This window comes from Leiobunum rupestre, chromosome 5, assembly GCF_980474605.1.
Source record: "Leiobunum rupestre chromosome 5, qqLeiRupe1.1.hap1, whole genome shotgun sequence".
NCBI lineage: Eukaryota > Metazoa > Arthropoda > Arachnida > Opiliones > Sclerosomatidae > Leiobunum > Leiobunum rupestre.
Genome location: NC_143388.1, coordinates 30,425,839 through 30,446,112, shown reverse-complemented (window position 1 = coordinate 30,446,112; position 20,274 = coordinate 30,425,839). Strand labels below are relative to the sequence as shown.

The following is a 20,274-nucleotide window of genomic DNA, read 5'->3' as shown; positions in this document are numbered from 1 at the left end:
ACATCTTTCCCTTCATAGATTAGAAACTAGAAAAAAAATGAAGAAGTTCAGTACAATTGTATCAACAATTCGAGGGTTGAAACAAAATACTGATAAGCAAGAGAGAGGAGAGAGGAGAGAGATGGAGAGGAGTGAGATGGAGAGAGATGGAGAGGAGAGAGATGGAGAGAGGAGTGAGATGGAGAGAGGAGTGAGATGGAGAGAGGAGTGAGATGGAGAGAGGAGAAGGCTGGGAAGAGGATACTAAGAACAACAACAAAAGAAAAGGGGTGGAACAATATTTCAAGTTCCAATTTCTTTTTTTTTATTTATCGGAAATATAAAAAGGAAAAATATGTTAAGACCCTTCTCATTGTAGATAGGAATTTTTTCTGCGCGCGTTTCTTCAGTTTTTATTCGGCTCTTTTATTTTTTGATCGGATTTTTTTCGGTCACTGAAGAAGAAATGACTAAATTTTCTAATAACCAAAATACTCAAAATTGATACGCTAGAGAAAGGGCTACCGCCTTTCTAAAGATTAAAGCAGGGACTTATGCTTCAGGAAAAGATTTCTGTACGTTCTCAAATATAGTGGCGACATCTGTTTTAATTTAAGGAAATTTATTTACTGCAAATAAAAATTTCAAACGGTAACCTCTGGGGTTAGTTAAGACTGATTTATTATACGTCTCCTTACTTTTACTCCATGAGCGTAACAAAAAACTCAGAATATAACGCGGTATAACTACTTATTTTAGTTAGTTCTTTCAGGTCCGTAATTAATTTCGTCAGGGCCTGTGTAGCTTGTGTGGGGCCCTAAACTACTTGCCGAAAACGTAAATTTATCTTTAATAATAACAGCTCACTTGGGGCCCGACATTATTGTGTTACCGGGGCCCGGGCCCGCTCTCGTAGGCCCTAAGTTCCGTAATAGGTACCAAAGAATGTCAATGTCACCAAATGTCAATTTTTTTCACAAACGTCGCGGCCAGTGGCAAAAAGTGGAAAATAGTACAAAATATGGCCAAAGGTAGATAAAAGTGGAAAATATGGCCAAAATTGGTTAATAGTTAATACTTTAATTTGTCATTTACAATAAAAATTAGTCACTGACCCATAAACAATTTTACTTAAAACGTGACTATAACTTTATAGAAAATGTCAAATAATTTCAAAACTTTTTTGGCAAAAAGTTATTTAATTTTAGACCAATAATAAAAAGGACCCGAATCGTAAACAAAATCCCTATTCTTTAAAAATGCATCGTCCGTCAGAATGTTGAAAAATTTCTACCCAAACACAAAGTACGCGCGCAATAACGTCAGAATGTCGAAACGTTTCCACCCAAACCCAAAGCACGCGAGTAATAACGTTACACAACGACCTAAAGATTAATGGATTATGTTAATTAATTTGAGTGGAAATCTTGTCAATATCGTACAACGTGGCGCCACGGCGGCGCCAGCTAGAAAGACCTAATTAAATGAGACAAAGGCTTAACGTTGGGAAACAACTGGACGCGATTTCACGCGACAACTTATTACCAATCGACATTACCTCATCTGAGCATCGCTTCGGTGTCGTGAAGAACTTAGGTCGGAAATATTGAGGAAAAATAATTTAACTCCAGATAGGTATCGCGCTTTCTACGGCAGTTACTTCTCATCATTTTTGGGGCATAAAATTCTACTCAAGGATGAAAAAAAAATTATCTGACAACAGTGGACCCAAAATTGCCCCGTATTTGTCAACGCTCACCCGACACTAAACCGAAAGGTTAAAATCCGTAGTATCCTCCATTCTCCTTTAAAAGCGGGTAAGTCAAGCTCCGTTCCTAATAAATCACCGGAGGGTAGTTTCCCCGTCTCGTCGATAGATGGCGCGAGCCGTCGTAAGTCGCTCCAGTATCATCTCTCCAGAGACTAGAGGGAGGTATTTTAGGAGCGGGATTGGCCTATTAAGACGAGCGCCGAAGCGGAAAACGCGCCTAGATCAATATCCAAATTCCATTTTTTAAATTACCCAATTTTTTTTTCCGCGTGTGTAACAGCGCCCTCTTGCGCGGGCGAAGCGAACAATAACCTCCGTCGTTTACACAGACTGCACGTTCAATAGAAAATATTTACACCAAGTTAATAGAATATGCACATTGTTCGCCCGAAGCCAAAATCCTTCAATACACGAAGCTACTAAGCTTACAGGTTTTTTTTTTTTCATTTCTTAAAGGTAGTATTTTTTCTAGGGACCAATTTTGGAACGTTCCTGTAATCGGGAGTAAATTAAATTTGGAGTAAATGAGACATGTAATACGGGTCTTTTTTTACACCGTAAATGGGTCGTATTCGGTCGAGAACGAGGGCCGAAGACTGATTTTACGCAAATTTAAGATTGGGTTAAATAAGTAGCTTATGATAATGCCATTTTGCATTATTCAGGGGTAATAGATAGCTTTTAAAAGGTGCTCTACACTATACCATAAATAAAAGTATTTCTCTACTATGGGCGACTTTGGATCAAGTAACGTAACGTACATAAGTTTTATTTTTCTTTTCTTTTAGCTTGAACTTGCGCAAATATACTAATAAAAGGTAGGTATACAACGTTATTTCAATTAATCAATTGTAAGACGCGGCTGAAGAAGGACCTCGGTCCGAAAGCTCCCGAGTGATTTTGATTAAAATAAACCATGAAGTAGCAAATCTTGTTTTTAATAATTATTAATTTAGTCAACCATGGTCATAAAAGAAAATATTTATAATTATTTCAAGTGTATAAAAATGGTTTATTAATTTAAAAATAAATATTTACAACGCGACTAGTTTTGGACGCACTATTGGTTGTTTTTAAATAAAATATTATTTATTAATTTATTAATACGTAAGTATGACACTACATATTGTTGGTTAACGGGGAAATTTCTGTTGCATTATAAAAATATTTGGCATGTATAGTCTCATTTTTTTACATTTTTTAAATAAGTTAAATTCACAGAGAAAGAAAGATGAGGACAAGTATTTCATTAATTTAAATGGTTTTAATGCAAGTGGTGTCTCGACGCGAAGTAGTTCTTTTTTCAATAGATGTCGCTAGCGTCGAAATAAAAAAGGTGGTACTTATAGGTACCCCTCGCGTTGATTGGCTCGTTTGTAAATTGGTCAATAACATAAATTACAGCAATTAAAAACAATATTTTTACACAGGGTATATAATTTAGGTTCAAGTCCACTAAGTAGAGTATAAGTTGTCTAACTATAATACTCTACAATGGCTCTCTGGCGACGTTATCATTTGGCTATTTTGAATTTTAGCTTCCTTTGCCATTAATAGATGGCACCACGCTCTCCAGTAAAGTTGATTTTATCGAAGAATCAGATAGAGTCATGGCCATCTCTAATAACAGGGACCTTTTCATAATACAGGTGGCAATGATAGAGCGGCCACTTGTTTTAAAGAAAGTCGGTTTTCGCCAATGACCATATATATATAATACGTTGCTAAGGACTGTCCAATATGCATTACTTTTTTAATACTCTTTGTAATGATTTAATGGTAGCTTTTTAAAAATAACTGGCTTATTATGTTACTCGAATGAATTTCTTAATTTCAGAATTTAACTCCAGGACAACTATCCTCGTAGGTACAGTATAAAATATATATCGTTTACTTCTGGTAATACTAGAGTAAAAAAGTATTTATATTTTATTTACATTTTAGTTAGAATCTAGATTATTTTTAGATTTTCGCCTTCTATGTAATGAATATTAAAAATAGTAATTACAATGTTTTTTTAAAAACAATATAATATTTTTTACAACAAATTATTTTTTTAAACAAATTATATATAATTATTGTTATATATCATCAAGCAGCAACCTATCACATATTTCTTTTATACAGGGTGTTTCAAAAGGTTATGCAAAAAATTTAAGGAGTTGTAGGGGGTGAGTTGAGAAGTATGCCTGTTTTTTCCCAATTCCTACGATGAGTTAAAAGAGCGCCAGATAGCTTCCAAGCGTGGCCTACTAGCCCCTGGAAGTAGGCTGCAGCAAGCGCGAAACCAAGCAGCAGGGAAACGCGAACAATAAGGTTTGGGCTCGTGTGATAGGTAAAAAAGGACTTTGCAAACAAATCGAGGTAACCAGCGTAAAAAAAGTAAACTTAAACAGGATTTAAAGTCCCTGCTGCTTGGTTTGGCGCTTGTTACAGCCTACTTCCAGGGGCTAGTAGGCCACAGCTCTCTTTTAACTCATCGTAGGAAAATGGGGAAAAAACAGACATACTTCTCAACTCACCCCCTACAACTCCTTAAATTTTTGATACACCCTGTTTAGCGTGCCCTTGAAGGTTACTTCTGAGACTAGAGATTTACTTCTGCCCCTACTTACTGTCAAGGGGTTAGTTGACTCCTTTTAACCTACGGTAAAACCAATTTTCAGTTTATTTACCAGATTGTATATAAATAATATAATATTGATGTTCTAAACACAATTTAAGGGCATGAAAACTGGTATAGATATTTTGTATTTTGGAAATTTGAATCGCCTCGAAAGTAAGAAAACAAAATTTGAAAGGGAATTTCGCCCAAAGATAAAATGGTTTTTTGACGTTGTCGTGGCGTACGTGCCCGAGGGAAATCAATTTTCTACCATTCAAGCAAAATTACGTTTAATTCCATTAGGTTATAGTACTCTCCGTCGCACTTCGACTTTTGAACGTTACAAAATGAGCAGAAAATGTCTGAGCCTCTGCGGAATTATTCCTAATGACGCGACGCTCAAAAGACTCAAAGGAATGTTTAATACAATATTAACAACTTATAAAATTCGTAAAAATAATAATAAAGTCTCTTCTTTAATCAAGCCTCTTTTTCGTTCAAGTTGAAGGTTTCTGTCTTAACAATTTCATAATTGAATTATATTTTTATTATTGGGCTGAACATTCCTCTAGTGCTTAAAATAATTTTGATAATTCTATTATTTATAGTTAACGAGATATAGGGTCCTAACTAAAGGGTAGTTTGGGCGCTTCCCCAACTTGTTTAGCTCCGGGGGTCCGAATTAAAACGTAATAACTTAATTATTTTAAATTTAAAATTGTCAAAATTATTTTAAGCACTAAACAAGAGGCTGTTCTACACTTAAATATTAATTTTATAAGTTAAAATACAAAATTAAAAGAGTTCAGATTGAAATAGCGCGAAAGTAGACAATGCCCATTGTAATCTTCCCACTTAAAGCAAGTGTCGCCTCGGCGTGAAGTAGCATATGTCGCTAGTGGCGAAATCAAAACAAGATGCTTAAGCTACATTTTGACCCAAAAGGCGGGACATAAAAGTACCCCTGCCGTTTTCTTTTTCTAAATATATAAATATTATTGAAATTATTGAAATTTTGCCAAAACGTGGGCTTATCGCAACAATCTAATTAGTAATATATTAAAAATTTCATTTATTTAAATTAGTACATGACCTTAAGTTCAATTTTGCACGTCGTTGCTAGCCCAATGGAAGACGAAAATAGCTTTAATTTTCCGGATTAAATTTATTTGGAAAGCCGGCTACAAGCAATAAGGGCCAATTAGGGTCATAAATTGCGGATGCTCTAGTAGTTGTATCGACAACGAAACTGAGATACTTGTATGAATGGACGGCAGCCGAGAATGCATTAAAATTAATTAAAATTAAAGTAATAGTCATTAATCAAGTTTGAATTCAAATATTTGGCTCTTCACATTCGCAGTTTAGCGTACAATGAAAATCGGTTGGTCCGATCGGGTTAATCTTTTCTATTAAACTAACCCAGAAATCTGACCACAAATTGTTCTGGGGGATTTTCTGCGAGTTAGTTAGCACACTAGGCACGTACCTAGGGCTACAAATTTCGGGGCGAGGGTTGGAAAAATTCCTTTTTCAAATATTTTTTTATTTTTATTTTAAGGGCGCCATTTTCATTAGGACCTAAAGCGGAAAATTTGTAAATCCGGTTCCGCCCGGACTTCTTCAGATTCCCCTTTCCATAAAATCTTGTAACGGTTAACGGTAATAGTAAGTGTAGGGATCTGTTGACTCGCGTGGCATGAAGGGATTACCACCACCCTCCTATGCAATTTAGCCCGGTGAAAAGCCAATCAAATTTAACAATAATAAAAATTTTGAAAGGAAATAAATGTAAATTTAATTTATGTAAAATTGATAACTGTGTGGTATCAGAAATTCGGTTTACAATGAATTAAGATTAGTCCAAGGACGGTTAAACTATCTGGTTTGCATTTTGAACGGCATCAACTAATCTGATAATATCTGAATGTAAATATAGATTATCTGAAACCTGATCTATCGAAATTATTTCCTGTTATCTGAGAATTGGCTGAAAACACAAGGCGAGTCACTTAACTTGTAAAGTGCAATGCCAATAAACCAGATTAAATCATCAACGTAGAAACAATTTTATAAACATCGTTGATGATAAACCTAAAAAAAGGCTAAATTGTAAATGGTTTTTTTACAAAAAGATATTCGATTTAAATCGATTTTTAATTTTTAAAAATCTTTTTCTTGACAAATTAATTAATAATTTTGGTGCGAAGAAAATGCAAGTTAAAATTTAAATTAATTTAAATTAAATTATTTAATTGTCTGTTTTAACACAGACCCTAATCAAATTAACCTCACTCTCCACTGAATGTTCTTAATTTTTACTTCTTCGTGGTTTTTAATGTCCATACTCTACTGGTAATTTCGTCATTTACTAATTAAGAGTTTTCCCTCAAAGTAACAGAAGTGCCGCCAACACACGTAAGTTGCCATCTCATGGCGCTAAGAGTAATGATTGTAATTTGGGAGGAAAGTTTTAACGTTACGCGCCTGTAATTAAAGTCAGCCAAGCAGGCCCAAAAGCCGCCTAAACAATCTTCGGGCGAGCGTCTACACGCATGGTCAAACAAATGGAACCTTATAAAAGACACTGATTTTGTAATGAAAGCGAATTTTACGTCATTAATTTTCAGTAAAAGTTAAGCGAGAAACAGCGGGCAACCGAAACTTCATTGCTAAATAACTCATCCTTAAACCCGACCCCCCACCGATCAAAAAAAATCTGTTTTTGATATCGATCTGTTTACCAACAACTTGAAGAATGAATGGAACAATTTATAAGTAAAGTACTAATTTGGATTACTTTGCATAATATATGATCTTCCGAGAGCAAAATACAAGTAAGTCGAGAAACGAGCGATTTGAAAAAAATTAAAAATAAAAACCACAACGCGATGTTTTATCGGCAGGATTGGAGGATCAATTTGATTTAAATCATAATTTAAATCCATTAATTTTTTAAAATCGCACTATGTGTTCAATGGAGGAAAAAAAATAGCCAAAAATAGGTTTGTAAAAAATTAAAATACAAAAAATCTCAGCAAACCAAAATATTAAATAATAATTAAATTTAATTATCTAACGGATAAAATTAAAATAACCGTTAATTATACATTAAAAGAGCCATTAATTGTATAAAAATCCATAAATTCAATAAAGTAAAAAAAATCCGATTTAAATTAAAAAAAATCGTTTGATTTGTTTTTTGTTAAAAAAAATCCGAAAAGTGCCAACCCTGGTTATAGGGAACTAATGAAATACTAGGCTGATTTGATTTTGTTTAGGGGGGTGTAGCTTAGAGCGTGTAGTGGATTGGGAGCAGCTTTGAAAATCATCTCAACATCTTTAGTCATTTTTCTAAAATATAAATGCATTCTTGGTTTTTAATATCTTTAAAGGATAATTGAATTTTTTCTTTATTATTATCGCTATCTTTAGATTTAAAACAAAGAACTGCTTTTATCAAATTTTGATTTTCAGACGTGCTGACACTAGGACTTCTCCATACCATCCATCTTAACGAAATTTTATATTTTTTGAGTACAATATAGTTAATGTATATAAAATATTTGGACAAAAATGCTATACGCTACAAATAGAACCAATTTTTAGACAAATTACCAACCAAATTTTATGGTTGTTTTGTATAGAGATTCAACAATTTTTGGTCTTTTATACTACAGATCAAGACGTAGATTATCAAGAAACCCAAAAATCCAATTTAAAAAATCTAATTTTAATTATTTGAAGATTTTAATAGGGACTGAAATTTGAAAGAAGATTTATCCCCAATATTATTAAGTACTTAAGTACGCAATTTTCTAAATTTAAGGGGGAAGAATACAATAAAAGCCTCTTTTTAGTTCAAGCTGAAAGTTTCTGTTTTAAAAATTACATAATTGAATTATATTTTTCTTATTAGGCTGAAGCTACCTCTAGTGCTTAAAATAATTTTGATTATTCTAATATTAATAGTTAACGAGATATAAGGTCCTAACTATAACTAAAGGGTAGTTTGGGCGCTTGCCCAGCTTGTTTAGCTCCGGGGGTCCGAATTAAAACGTAATAACTTAATTACTTTTAAATTTAAAATTGTCTTAATTAAATTAGTCACTAAACAAGAGGCTGTTCAACACTTAAATATTAATTTTATAAGTTAAAATACAAAATAAAAAGAGTTTAGCTTGAAATAGCGCGAAAGTAGACAATGGCCACTGTAGTCTTCCCCTTTAAGATGTTTCAAATCAATTTTTTTGAAACCTGTAAAGGTACTTTCCAAGAATGTCTCATCCCCAGACTGACTCGGGTTTCCTGGAACACGCTAAGATCTCATTTCTTATTAAAATTCTATTACAGAACCCGTCCTTTTAAAAAAACCAACCTTAGAAATATTTATTTCCTCCACTAGATTAGATTCAAGTAGAAACAATGAACCCGTACCAAGAATTTGTTTATTTATTTCTCGTAGTAGAATAACAATGTGAAGACAATACGTCAGTGGCGTTTAAGACGTCACTTTTAGGGAACCAATGAGATTAGATTGACTCATAAGGGGGAGGAGCTTACTGTTAGAGCGTGAGGTGCAGCGTTGCCAGAAGTACCATAATTACAAAGCAATAATTCAAGCTATAAATTTGGAACGTACCATAATTTGACTAGTGTGCTATATGGTACGCTTTTTTGCAATCATTTTAGCAGACCGCACCATATTTTCAATAATTCTGATAGGATTTACCATATTGTCAATAATTTTCGAGCCCACTAACATTTTACACCGATGTTCCGCCCAAAAAGGTTATAAGTCGCCTTAGTTTAAATTAAATTTTGACGTTGTAACCGGCAATTTTTGGTGGTTTGATCTTTAAAATTAACTTTCAATTTTTAAAAACTCACAGAATTCTCGAAACAGGCCTACATAATGCTAATTAAATGAATTTCCAAAAAGTTCTATAATTTCCTTTTTTACATCCGGCAACGATTTTGGGAACAAATGAGATTTGATTGACTCATAAGGGGGAGGAGCTTACTGTTAGAGCGTGAGGTGCAGCGTTGCCAGAAGTACCATAATTACAAAGCAATAATTCAAGCTATAAATTTGGAACGTACCATAATTTGACTAGTGTGCCATATGGTACGCTTTTTTGCAATCATTTTAGCAGACCGCACCATATTTTCAATAATTCTGATAGGATTTACCTAATTGTCAATAATTTTCGAGCCCACTTACATTTTGCACTGATGTTCCGCCCTAAAAGGTTATAAGTTGCCTTTTATTAAATTAAATTTTGACGTTGTAACCGGCAATCTTTGGTGGTTGGATCTTTAAAATTAACTTTCAATTTTTAAAAACTCACAGAATTCTCGAAACAGGCCTACATAATGCTAATGTAATAAATTTGATAAAAATTCTATAATTTTTGAGTTCGTATACACTCTTTTAAGAAACGATTACTGGGCGCCGCCATTATCGTACAGACAACTAACGAGCCAGCCCTCTACCGCAGAAATTTCATCCTCCAAAACCGGTTTTTTCATCACCCTCCCCGAAGACTGTAAGGTAATGGCGGTCGATTGGGGAGGCGCGTTTAAGAGTCTATACAATAATTTCCTTTTTTACATCTGGCAACGATTTTGGGAACCAATGATATTTTATTAACTATAAGGGGGAGGAGCTTATCGTTAGAACGTGAGGTGAATTAGGAGGAATCGCTTAGTTCCATTCTCTCCTCTGAGTATACACGAATCCTTCCCAGTACACACAGCGAGTCTATAAAGGAAATGAGGAACAGGTGCTAAACATCACGCTCTGGCTTCGACCGTGTTAATCGCGATTTGGCGCACTCGAGACAGCCCGATAGGATAATGTTACGATAAGCAATCTCTATAACTCGACCTACAACCCCTCACCCCCCCCCCCCCCCCCCCCGAGGATGTGAAATCTACAGAAAGCACGTAATAGTACTTAAAACAGAGTCATGGCGCTTTTAGGCACGTCGATATTCGCGTGAATGTGTAAATCGTAATTTTGATAGTACCAAAGCATTTTATTTTTCACCCTAAATTTATTAATTTTTACTAAAAAATGTTGTATTTAAAAACTTAAAAGTTCAAGCTATTTTTTTTTACTTTTTAGTTTTTAAATATATAGTTTGCGCAAGTTCAACGCTCTACTTTAAATAATATAAACTGAAATGTTGTTGATATTGTTTTTTTATGTTAAATTAATTTTATTGTATTATTTATTTAATTTTATAATTTTTTTTATATATTTTATTTATTTATTTATTTTTACTTATTTTTAATTAATTTTTATTTATTTTTAATTAATTTTATTGTATTATTATTTTTTTATTATTTTTTTACATATTTTACTTATTTATTTTTAATTTATTTTTAATTAATTTTTATTTATTTTTAATTAATTTTTATTTATTTCTAATTAACTTTTATTTATTTTTAATTAATTTTATTTATTTATATATAATTTTATTTATTTATAATTAATTTTTATTTATTTTTAATTAATTTTTAATTAATTTTATTTATTTATAATTAATTTTTATTTATTTTTAATTATAAATCGTCTCAACACAGTCATTCTCCCTGATTAAAATAAATACCTTTTTTGATAATATATATTATGTTTATATTACTGTTTTCATTTATGGTCTAAGTTTACTGTAATTAAATAATTTACAAACAGTCACCAAAATCCTTTTAATAGGTGGTGCGGGCGAAAAGTACCATATTTAAAGTAAAACTAAAGTTTACGGAATGAGTGAGAGTTACTTAACCCTAGTGGCAAAACTACAAGTTATAATTAACCATAAATTCCGTGGTCCATTTTTCGTGGCGTAATATTAACTTTAAAAAAAACGTGAGTCCAAAATTTCCATGTCACTATCCCTTTAAAGATAAGACACTCTAGAGACTAAAAGGCGGGAAAAAAACGGTCGGGTTTCGTAGTTAAAACCTTAATCAAAACAGAAGGAATTGTTAAGATTCTTGGCGGCGTTATTTACGGCTAAGAAAACCGCGTCTCTCAAAGAAAAGAGCCACTAAATAAAGAGATTAATTAAGCTTAGTAATTACACGCTAGTAAAATATAAAATGGAAGGCGTTTCTCTTCGGAATAAGAGTTAAAAACGGCCGTCATGAGAAATTAAGTGTGGGCGGATGAGTATGTTAAAAAAAAGCATATAGTCGGTGTCAAGGCGAATTAATTACCCGGCTACAGCGGTAATACGCGAAGGGATTTGGCCCGTTTTCATAAAAAACACCGAGATGGCAACGAACTATAAGAAGTTTTCGTACAAAATTAGGCACGCAAAACGTGGCTTCGTTCTGCGGGATTATAAATCGTGAATTATTAAATAGTGACATTGCAGAGCGGCTTTTTCCCGTATTTTTAATGAAGCTAAAAGAACGAATCCTTAGTTACTCTGGACACTATAATTCAGTTCAAAGGGGGCATATTTTAGGGGTTATATATATATATATATATATATATATATATATCTCTCTCTCTCTCTCTCTCTCTCTCTCTCTCTCTCTCTCTCTCTCTCTCTCTTCCGGGGTCGAATTGGGGTCCCTAAGTTCAAATGGTCTGTGATTTGGTTGCGTAAACCCTTGGAGCCTCAGGTTATACAGTTTTATTCCTTTAGTTTTGTTATTCCATTGGGTGGTATGTATTGATATTACGTATTTCATAATAATAATAATGTATTTTTTATTTACAATACAATATATTTATTATTTATAATGTAATTAATTATATGTGAGACCAAAAATGTATTTATTTCGATTTGGGGATACTATGTTGAGAAAGTTTTAGTAAAATTGTTAATTTTCCGGAAAAATAAAAAATTGAAACACAAATAACCTTTTAAGGGTTTTTAATGTTTTTAACTTTTTATCAATATAAAATGTCTAATATCAGTAAACATACTACAAAACACTAATAATCAGTTTAAACTAGTCTAGAGGTTTAGTTTTACTTTTAGATACAATATATTAGACTAATCATGGAATTAAAACCTTTTTTTATATTTTCAGGAAAATACGGAAAAGTTTCCGGAAAAAATGCCTCGGTCCTTTTCCGGAAACTTTTTAACGCTGCTCCCAAATGCAACACACGATTCAAGAATAAATAAATAAATTTTCCGACTGGAAGTTGGTAAACATCAATGACTGCGTGCGAGCCAGTGATTTAGAAACTATTGTACGAATTCTATATTGTCTTTGTTTATATTAAAAAAATATTTTTCATGAATCTGCGTAAATTGTATTGTGAAAATTCTTTGAAACTATTAGCATAGATTAAGTCCAAGACGGATTACAGCTGAGTCGAGATTGGTGTAATTTCCTTAAACAGTTTTCTACGTAATATAATTTCAAAGTCCTTTCACAGGGCTCGTACAAAATTTCTGGAATTAAATTCCCTGACATTTCCAGGTTTTCCCTGACCATTTTTGTAGAATAAATTAATGGTTTGAGGTAAAAATCTTGAAAAAAATTTCTTTCAAAAACTTATTTGCCTGATTTTTTTGGGGTCATTTTAAAATTCCCTTACCTTTTGGGACCATTTTCAAATTCCTTGACTTTTCCCAGACCTTTTAAAATTCCCTTACCTTTTGGGACCATCTTAAATTTAAAGTCACAGTAAACTGTACTTCGTTAAATAGGTGGGACTCACAAATTCACAAATGGCTGTAAGATATACCGAAGCAATCTAATCGGTGTTGGTCCATTTGATCGAAAAATATGAGATCGACAGTCGATCATTATACGTTGCAATTGATTGAAATTCCATTTGATCGAATCCCATTTGTAATTTGTTTCATAAGATCGAACCTTCAAATGATCGAATACTATTTGATCGAATTCAAAAGTATTTATAGTACCAGTTGGTATGTTTTTATTTTACCGAATGTCAATATGAAGTGCAGAAGGAATAATGATGGAATAATTAATTGCTTTAACTGTATTAAGCCACAAAGATGAAGAGATTTTTACTTTATACACTATATGATGGAATTTTTTATGGCATCGACGATAACGGCCCGTTGTTTTTGATATATATAAATAGGGTCAGGTTAGGTTAGGTTGATGCACGCGCGCCGTAGGCGCGTATGCACCGTTGCCTTTTCGATTTACTCCCAAAAACTAGTAGTTTTACCCTACAGTAGCTTTCGATCAAATTTCGTTCGATCAAATGCCATTCGATCAAATGCAATTCGATCAAATGGAAATTAGATCAAATAGAAATTCAATCAAATGGGACCCGTTCGAACATTTGGGAATCGATCAAATAGACTCAAACCATCTAATCGAAGTGGATAATTTTCATTTCTTAGTCTTATTTTGAAATAATATCCTCATTACCCTATAGATACATGATATGATCCCAATTTAGTCTACAGCTCAGCTTGCTTGGCCTTATATTATATCGCAGATTCAATTAAATCCTATAGGATACAGAACGGGAGACTGTTCACATAAAAACCAACAATAAACGCGTTTTATCATAAGTATTTAATTTCGATCAATAATTAAATTATCTACTGAAAGCCATAATTATAGACTTATGGTTTTAAACCGCAAGACAGACCAAGAATCTAAGGGGACTCACTGTTCCCGATATTTGGACATGGTAGGCGTGTCCTAAATCGGAAGGCTTACTGAGTTACGCCAGCCACTTTGAAGCGCCTCAAGAATTCTGTTCAACTATCACTACGATAATCTTAGTCGGGGCTTAAGCGACAGTACGTGCAAGAAAGTTAGTTCATTAAATTTTTTAAGTTTAGAAATTAAATGTATTCCAGTTAATTTGATAAAAACCCTCAGCCATACGTGGCTTACTGGTTATTTTTACTTAATTTTAATTTTAATTACAATTACTTTCACTTTTAAAGAACCAATTTCAAATATAAAAAGGTCTAAAACTTACTAAGCCTAATCATTTAACATACAACAACGGCGCCATTTGGTCCACATTGAACTTGAACGCTCCAGCTTCTCTACGAAACTACGTCGGAAATCGACCTCAGCGACGCCAAGTTTGTCCACATTGAACTAAAATTAGCCATGATTTTCCTATTAACAGTATTAACGCGTGCTTTTTAAAGCCTGAACAGTGAGTCCCCTTAGATTCTTGGTCCATGCGCAACGCATAAATTTCGATATAAACATATCTGGTAGCGGCTTATTTATAAATTGGGTTTTTCAAAGATAATAATATAATAAAACATTTAAATACTTGATAAGTTTGAATTTTCCAGAAGGTGACGCTGGTGTTTCAAAACTTCTAAAATATATACCAAGAACGTATTTAGGTTACGGTGACTACTGAGAACATACGAGTCTACCTGTTCACATATGCAACAAGTACTACCAACATTATATTTATTTATAATTAGGGATTTTGACTTTGTTGAGGTGATCCACTTGATCAATGGTCGAACTGCACGACAGGGGGTGGGGAGAGAAAATACATAACCTATGTGTACTTCAATCGCGGCCGATTCAAATTGCTACAGTAACTCCGTCAAAAGGGAAATTGTTCTAAAATATTTATAATATTTTGATTTATTAATAATTGATAATTTACAAACATTTTCCGTTAAGTAAATAAATTTGATTGTAGACCATTGGACCGAAATCCCATTCGTCCGAATGTACCATTCAACCGAATTCCAATCGACCGAATTCATTCAATATACCGTTAGTGATACATATTTATATATCGTAGGTTACGTGACGATAGTATATCTAATTTGGACAAAACTATGTCTTAAATATTTATTATTTCGTACCGACGTGTATTTTTAGACCTTTTTCCCTTGAAATTTGATATTTTCCGGGTTTAATTTTGGAAAATAACCCGACGTGAAATAGTTGCCTGCCATATCTAACCTAACCCAACCTAACCTAACCTAACCTAACCTAACCCAACCTGAACTAACCTGAACTAACCTAACCTAACCTAACCTAACCTAACCCAACCCAACCTAACCTACCAGAAGTGAAAACGAACCAGATTTAAATTTCCCATTCAACTGAATCCCGCCATGTTGGGCTATAAACGAAAATACTTTTCGGTTCAATGGGATTCGGTCAAACGGGATTCGGTCCAATAGTATACAACCAATAAATTTAATCATTTAATTCAACTTTTATTAAAATTACATGAAGTAAATTAAAAGTTTAATTTCTCGTTACCGTAACTAACTATAGACAAGTTCTCAAAAAATATAGCACATTCTATCAGACGGAGTAATATAATTGTGAAAATGTAGTGAGTACTGAAATTGCGTTCTCAGTTCCCTAAATATGTTCTTGCTTATACATTTTGTTACTCAAAAATAACATAGAAATAACAAAATTTAAATATTTTTTAAAAATGCATATCAATTTGTTAATTTTTATCGCAGCTTACTTAGTTTAAACGCGAAAAACCATTCTCATTAAATATTAAAATATTATGTTTTTAAAAGGCTTCGTAAAAATAAGTTTCTTTTAAAAGATTATTAAAATTACCTACTTACCCCAAATGTATAAGAAACATTAGGGTTTTTATTATTATCAGACCGTAGCCGAAATATTTATAAGTATCAATTATAGAAAATGGGCGTGGCGTAGTCTAATTATCGGAACCAACTTATTCCGCTCCGAGATAAAATATTTGGGGGGCCCCTCCATTTCATACGAACTTCGAAATCTGGCACAATGCCAAGAAACAGACTAATTAATATACACCGCCAAATACTGCGGTTGTCCCGTGACAAAGCCTTGTAAACGCCATTTTCATAATTTTTAGATATTTCAGTTTCTTTTTTTTTATCATAAGTGACATAAAAACAATAAGTATGTCAATTTGCAAAAACTAAAACCGAACTGATTTTCAGAGCTATTAGTAAATCTAGGTTTAGGTTTAGTTTTCGCAGAGCGAGGGATCGGACATTTAAAGAAATCCTGAACACTTTCAGAGAAATCCGGAGATTTTTTCAAAATCTCGAAATCCTACAAGGAATCAGGAAATCCGACGCAAAATCTAGAAATTGTGAAATCACGAAATCCGACGAGAAATCCCGAAATCTGATGCGAAATCGTGAAATACGAAGAGAAATTCCGAAATCTGACGTAAAATCTTGCAATCCAGCGATAAACATTAAAACCCAGCGATAAACTTTAAAATCCAGCAATACAGCGATAAATCTTTAAATCCAGCGATAAATCTTTAAATCCAGCGATAAATCTTTAAATCCAGCGATAAATCTTTAAATCCCGCGATAAATCTTTAAATCCCGCGATAAATCTTTAAATCCCGCGATAAATCTTTAAATCCCGCGATAAATCTTTAAATCCCGCGATAAATCTTTAAATCCCGCGATAAATCTTTAAATCCCGCGATAAATCTTTAAATCCCGCGAAAATCCAGAAATCCGGGACAAAAGTTAAGAAATCAGAAAACCAAAAAAAATCTTGAAATCCAGCGTTAAATCCCGAATCTCAAAATCCTATACACATTTTTTGGTGTCTATACAAATTGAATTGTCAATAACTTGAATTTACAACTAACTGAGAAATTTGCAATATTGTCGTTTAGTAGGTTTTGCCTTTGAACAGCCGTACTATTTCGTAAGGCCTAAAACCTTTAATTCCAGTCACTTGAAAGTTAAGTCAAAGACTGGAAAAGTAATGGTAGAAGTCGTCCGAATAACCACACCTAAAATAGTACAAACTGTACCCCTACCCCCCGCTCGTGTTAAATTGCCAAATAAGATCGACTTGATAAAGCCGCACTAACAGAGACGATAAGCCACGTAATAAAACGTGATGAAGAATGAAATTTCGTGAATAAACGGAAAGGTAACATAAATCAAACCTCTAATAGCACCCCAGTACGCGCTTATATTGACAAATGCATCTTAAGTCAATCTAATAATCAGCGCAAACTCTCACGCCAATAAGGGTACCTTTGGTAAATGTTATGTAATATATATTCTAACGTATTGTCAGTCGACTACGGTGTCAAAGGTGGTAACGACGGTTACCGGCTTTGTTCGTAGTGCAAACTTATATAATACGAACGCGTTTTGAAGGGGAAAAAACCACAGGTACACGTGACTCGTCAAATAAAAACATGACCTCATGATCGGGATTTTCAATTACTTTCACCGAACTCTTACAAACCGGATTGAAAAGTGTAGTTTAGAAAATAACAGCGTTTTTTTAAAATCTTATTCTTTATCTAGATGTATTTATCTTAAATTTAATGATTTCGAAATTTATAGAGGAAAATTACTTAACAATTTTTCACCAAGAGCGTATTAATGTATATTTTGGGAGAACATACGAGAGTACCAGTTTGCGGAAGCAATACGTATTAGCAGAAGTCTATAATATTGTTTCATAAGTTTGTCACTTTGGGGAATATTTTACTGAGAGCTAGTAACGGAGTGACGTCATCACAAGAAGAAAATCTCCCCCTAGCGAGGCACTGTCAAATACTACATGTGACGCGTTCGCAAGTGGACGGAAAACGCCGGCGAAGCCCGTACTGCAGTCTGTCTTGTGAATAGCTCTCAGTAAAAATTTTGCATGTGTAGAATAAGAAGTGTCACACTTATATAACAATATTATATCCTTATGGTATTACCAGACGTTTATCAAGCATCTAGGCCATTGGGTGCTTGATCGTAGGCATACGTCATAACTAGGCCCCGCCTAGAAACGACCGACATGACCTTAATTTGACGTCACAGATCACGAGGCAAAATATCACGTGACCACCACGGGCGTCTTAATATCATGGCCGACCTATGCGCGTTACCGTGGCAACGCAAGCCACATGAAAAATTGTTTCAAAAATTATCTATTTTAAAAATGCATTTAATGATTAAAGTTTTACGCGTATGCAAACCAAAGTGCAATGTTATATTAATATTACGCATACTTATTTTTTGAAGCGATTATCAAACAGAAGACGTTTGATTCGCTCTGTAAACACGTCTGATCAAAGTTCAAATATCTGAGATAGCGATTACATAGAACCTTTAACATTATAATTCAGTTTTTGTTTCCAATGTATTTATATGATAAAGCTCCATTTAGATATTTATATTCACACCCATAAAATGGAGTTCTACATATAGACATATTGAACACTCTGTAGTAAATTACAAAACAAATAACTTTGTCGAAATAGTTACTGATAGCGTTGTGTGTAGTGTCGTATAGAATTGACGTCATAAGCGTCTCTAGCGACAAAAATAAGCCTCGCGTGGTTATTCTAGAAATGACTTTCCATAACCATTTAAGATGCGAGAGATAGGTAACTGACACACTTAGGCCTAAAAGATAATTAATAAACTTATGGATAAACAGTAGGGCGTGTACAAATTGGCACACTAGTGACGTCACAAGGATACCGTTAAAAATGTAGGTACAAACATTAATTTACGAATCGTATAGCCTGATGAGCAATAAACGTTATATATTCGTGTATTCCTGCGCGACTACGCGTTACAAACGTGATCAGTATCAGTCGAAACGATCAAGCGTTAATACTATGGAGAAGCCCCACTAAGCCTCGGTCAAAACAAACCATCCTGGGTTAATAGCCTATTATTCAAAGCAACCATTAAGCTCCCCCATTTAAAAATGACAACAGTGGCATCTACCATTAAGAAAGTACGGCTTCTTGGTGTAATGGCGCCCTAATAAGAAGTATATCGTATCAAAATTAGAGCATCGGATACGCCTACAAGGCTTAAGTCAGTCCACTCAACCATCAGCCGAGTTCCATCGCGACGCCGAGATAGTATAAATAGCCAAGCGAGAGAAGTTCCTAGGTCTTCCGCGACTGAGAAACGCCTCAATTTCAACGTATAGAAGGTAGCGAAGACGACATTAAAGCGAGGGCAATAACGCGTCGTTCGGAAGTCGACGCGTCCGGGACTTCAAAACGTTAATATCGATTGGGAAATTTCCGCGAAGTAAATGTTCGTGAAGATCCTTCCTTTCGGAAAATCCCCGCATAAGAGAAGCCAGCGCCGCCGACTCAGCTCGCGTATCTCCGGCGGCACATCGCGTAGCCTTGGCTGGGAATCGCCCGTAACCGCTGTTAGGCCTAAGACGAAACAATAAATCGGGTACTTACGACTCAATAAGATTTTCTCTCGACGTAACTCCGTAGCGACCGACGATTTCCGTTACAAACCCGCTGTCGTTTCAGTTAGACGCGTTTCTTTTTCAAACTCGCCGCTGCAGGTAACGCTAAAACGGGTGTATTTTCCCGCTGTCAGTCTGTTTCCTCACAATCCCGCTAGGAGGCAACGAGGAACACTCGGAGCTACGTCACTGGGTCACTGAGAGAGAGACGGAGAGGAAAATTTTAAAAGAACGAGCGTAAATTCTAACCCTTGTCTTATCTCGAAAGCCAAACGTCTTTGGCCTATTTTTAGTTTCCGTTTCGTTATTTTACCAAAGATATTTTTTGTTTTATATTATTTACTTTTTCTTGCGTTTTAAAGGATTATAGCTAGGTTGTCGTAGAGAGGTTTTATTTAGAATACGGATTTTCGGAAATGTAGCCAATTTTTTTGCCCCCCCCCGATGGGGATATGAAGACAGGGAAAGTTATGATTTATTTTCCTGAGCCAGGATGTACCATCGTCCCATCACTTCCGGGATTTAGAAAAATGCCAGTTTGGCAGAAAATAGTGGCAACGGCATTCGGATGGGGATTCCGACATGGCCTTTCTAATTTTGAATATTTAAATTTCTGATTTATTTCTGAGCCTCGTACGGCATTTAAACGTCATGTCTAGTGCTCGGATTTCGATTAATTTTTATCCATGAATAAAATAAGCTCGGCTATATTTAAATAATATTTATTTAAAATTGAATAAAAATTGTA

The 20,274-nt window shown here is 34.1% G+C and overlaps 1 protein-coding gene across 1 annotated transcript in view; it reads right to left on the bottom strand.

The window, feature by feature from the left end:
- The window catches only part of LOC149944116 (tubulin polymerization-promoting protein homolog), a 282,994-nt gene extending 263,302 nt beyond the window's left edge, over nt 1–19,692 (bottom strand). Inside the window, exon 1 of the mRNA XM_090175647.1 lies at nt 19,516–19,692. The gene's annotated coding sequence lies outside the window, so the exon portion shown is untranslated. The remainder of the gene's footprint in view (nt 1–19,515) is intronic.
- Nucleotides 19,693–20,274: the final 582 nt, after the last annotated feature.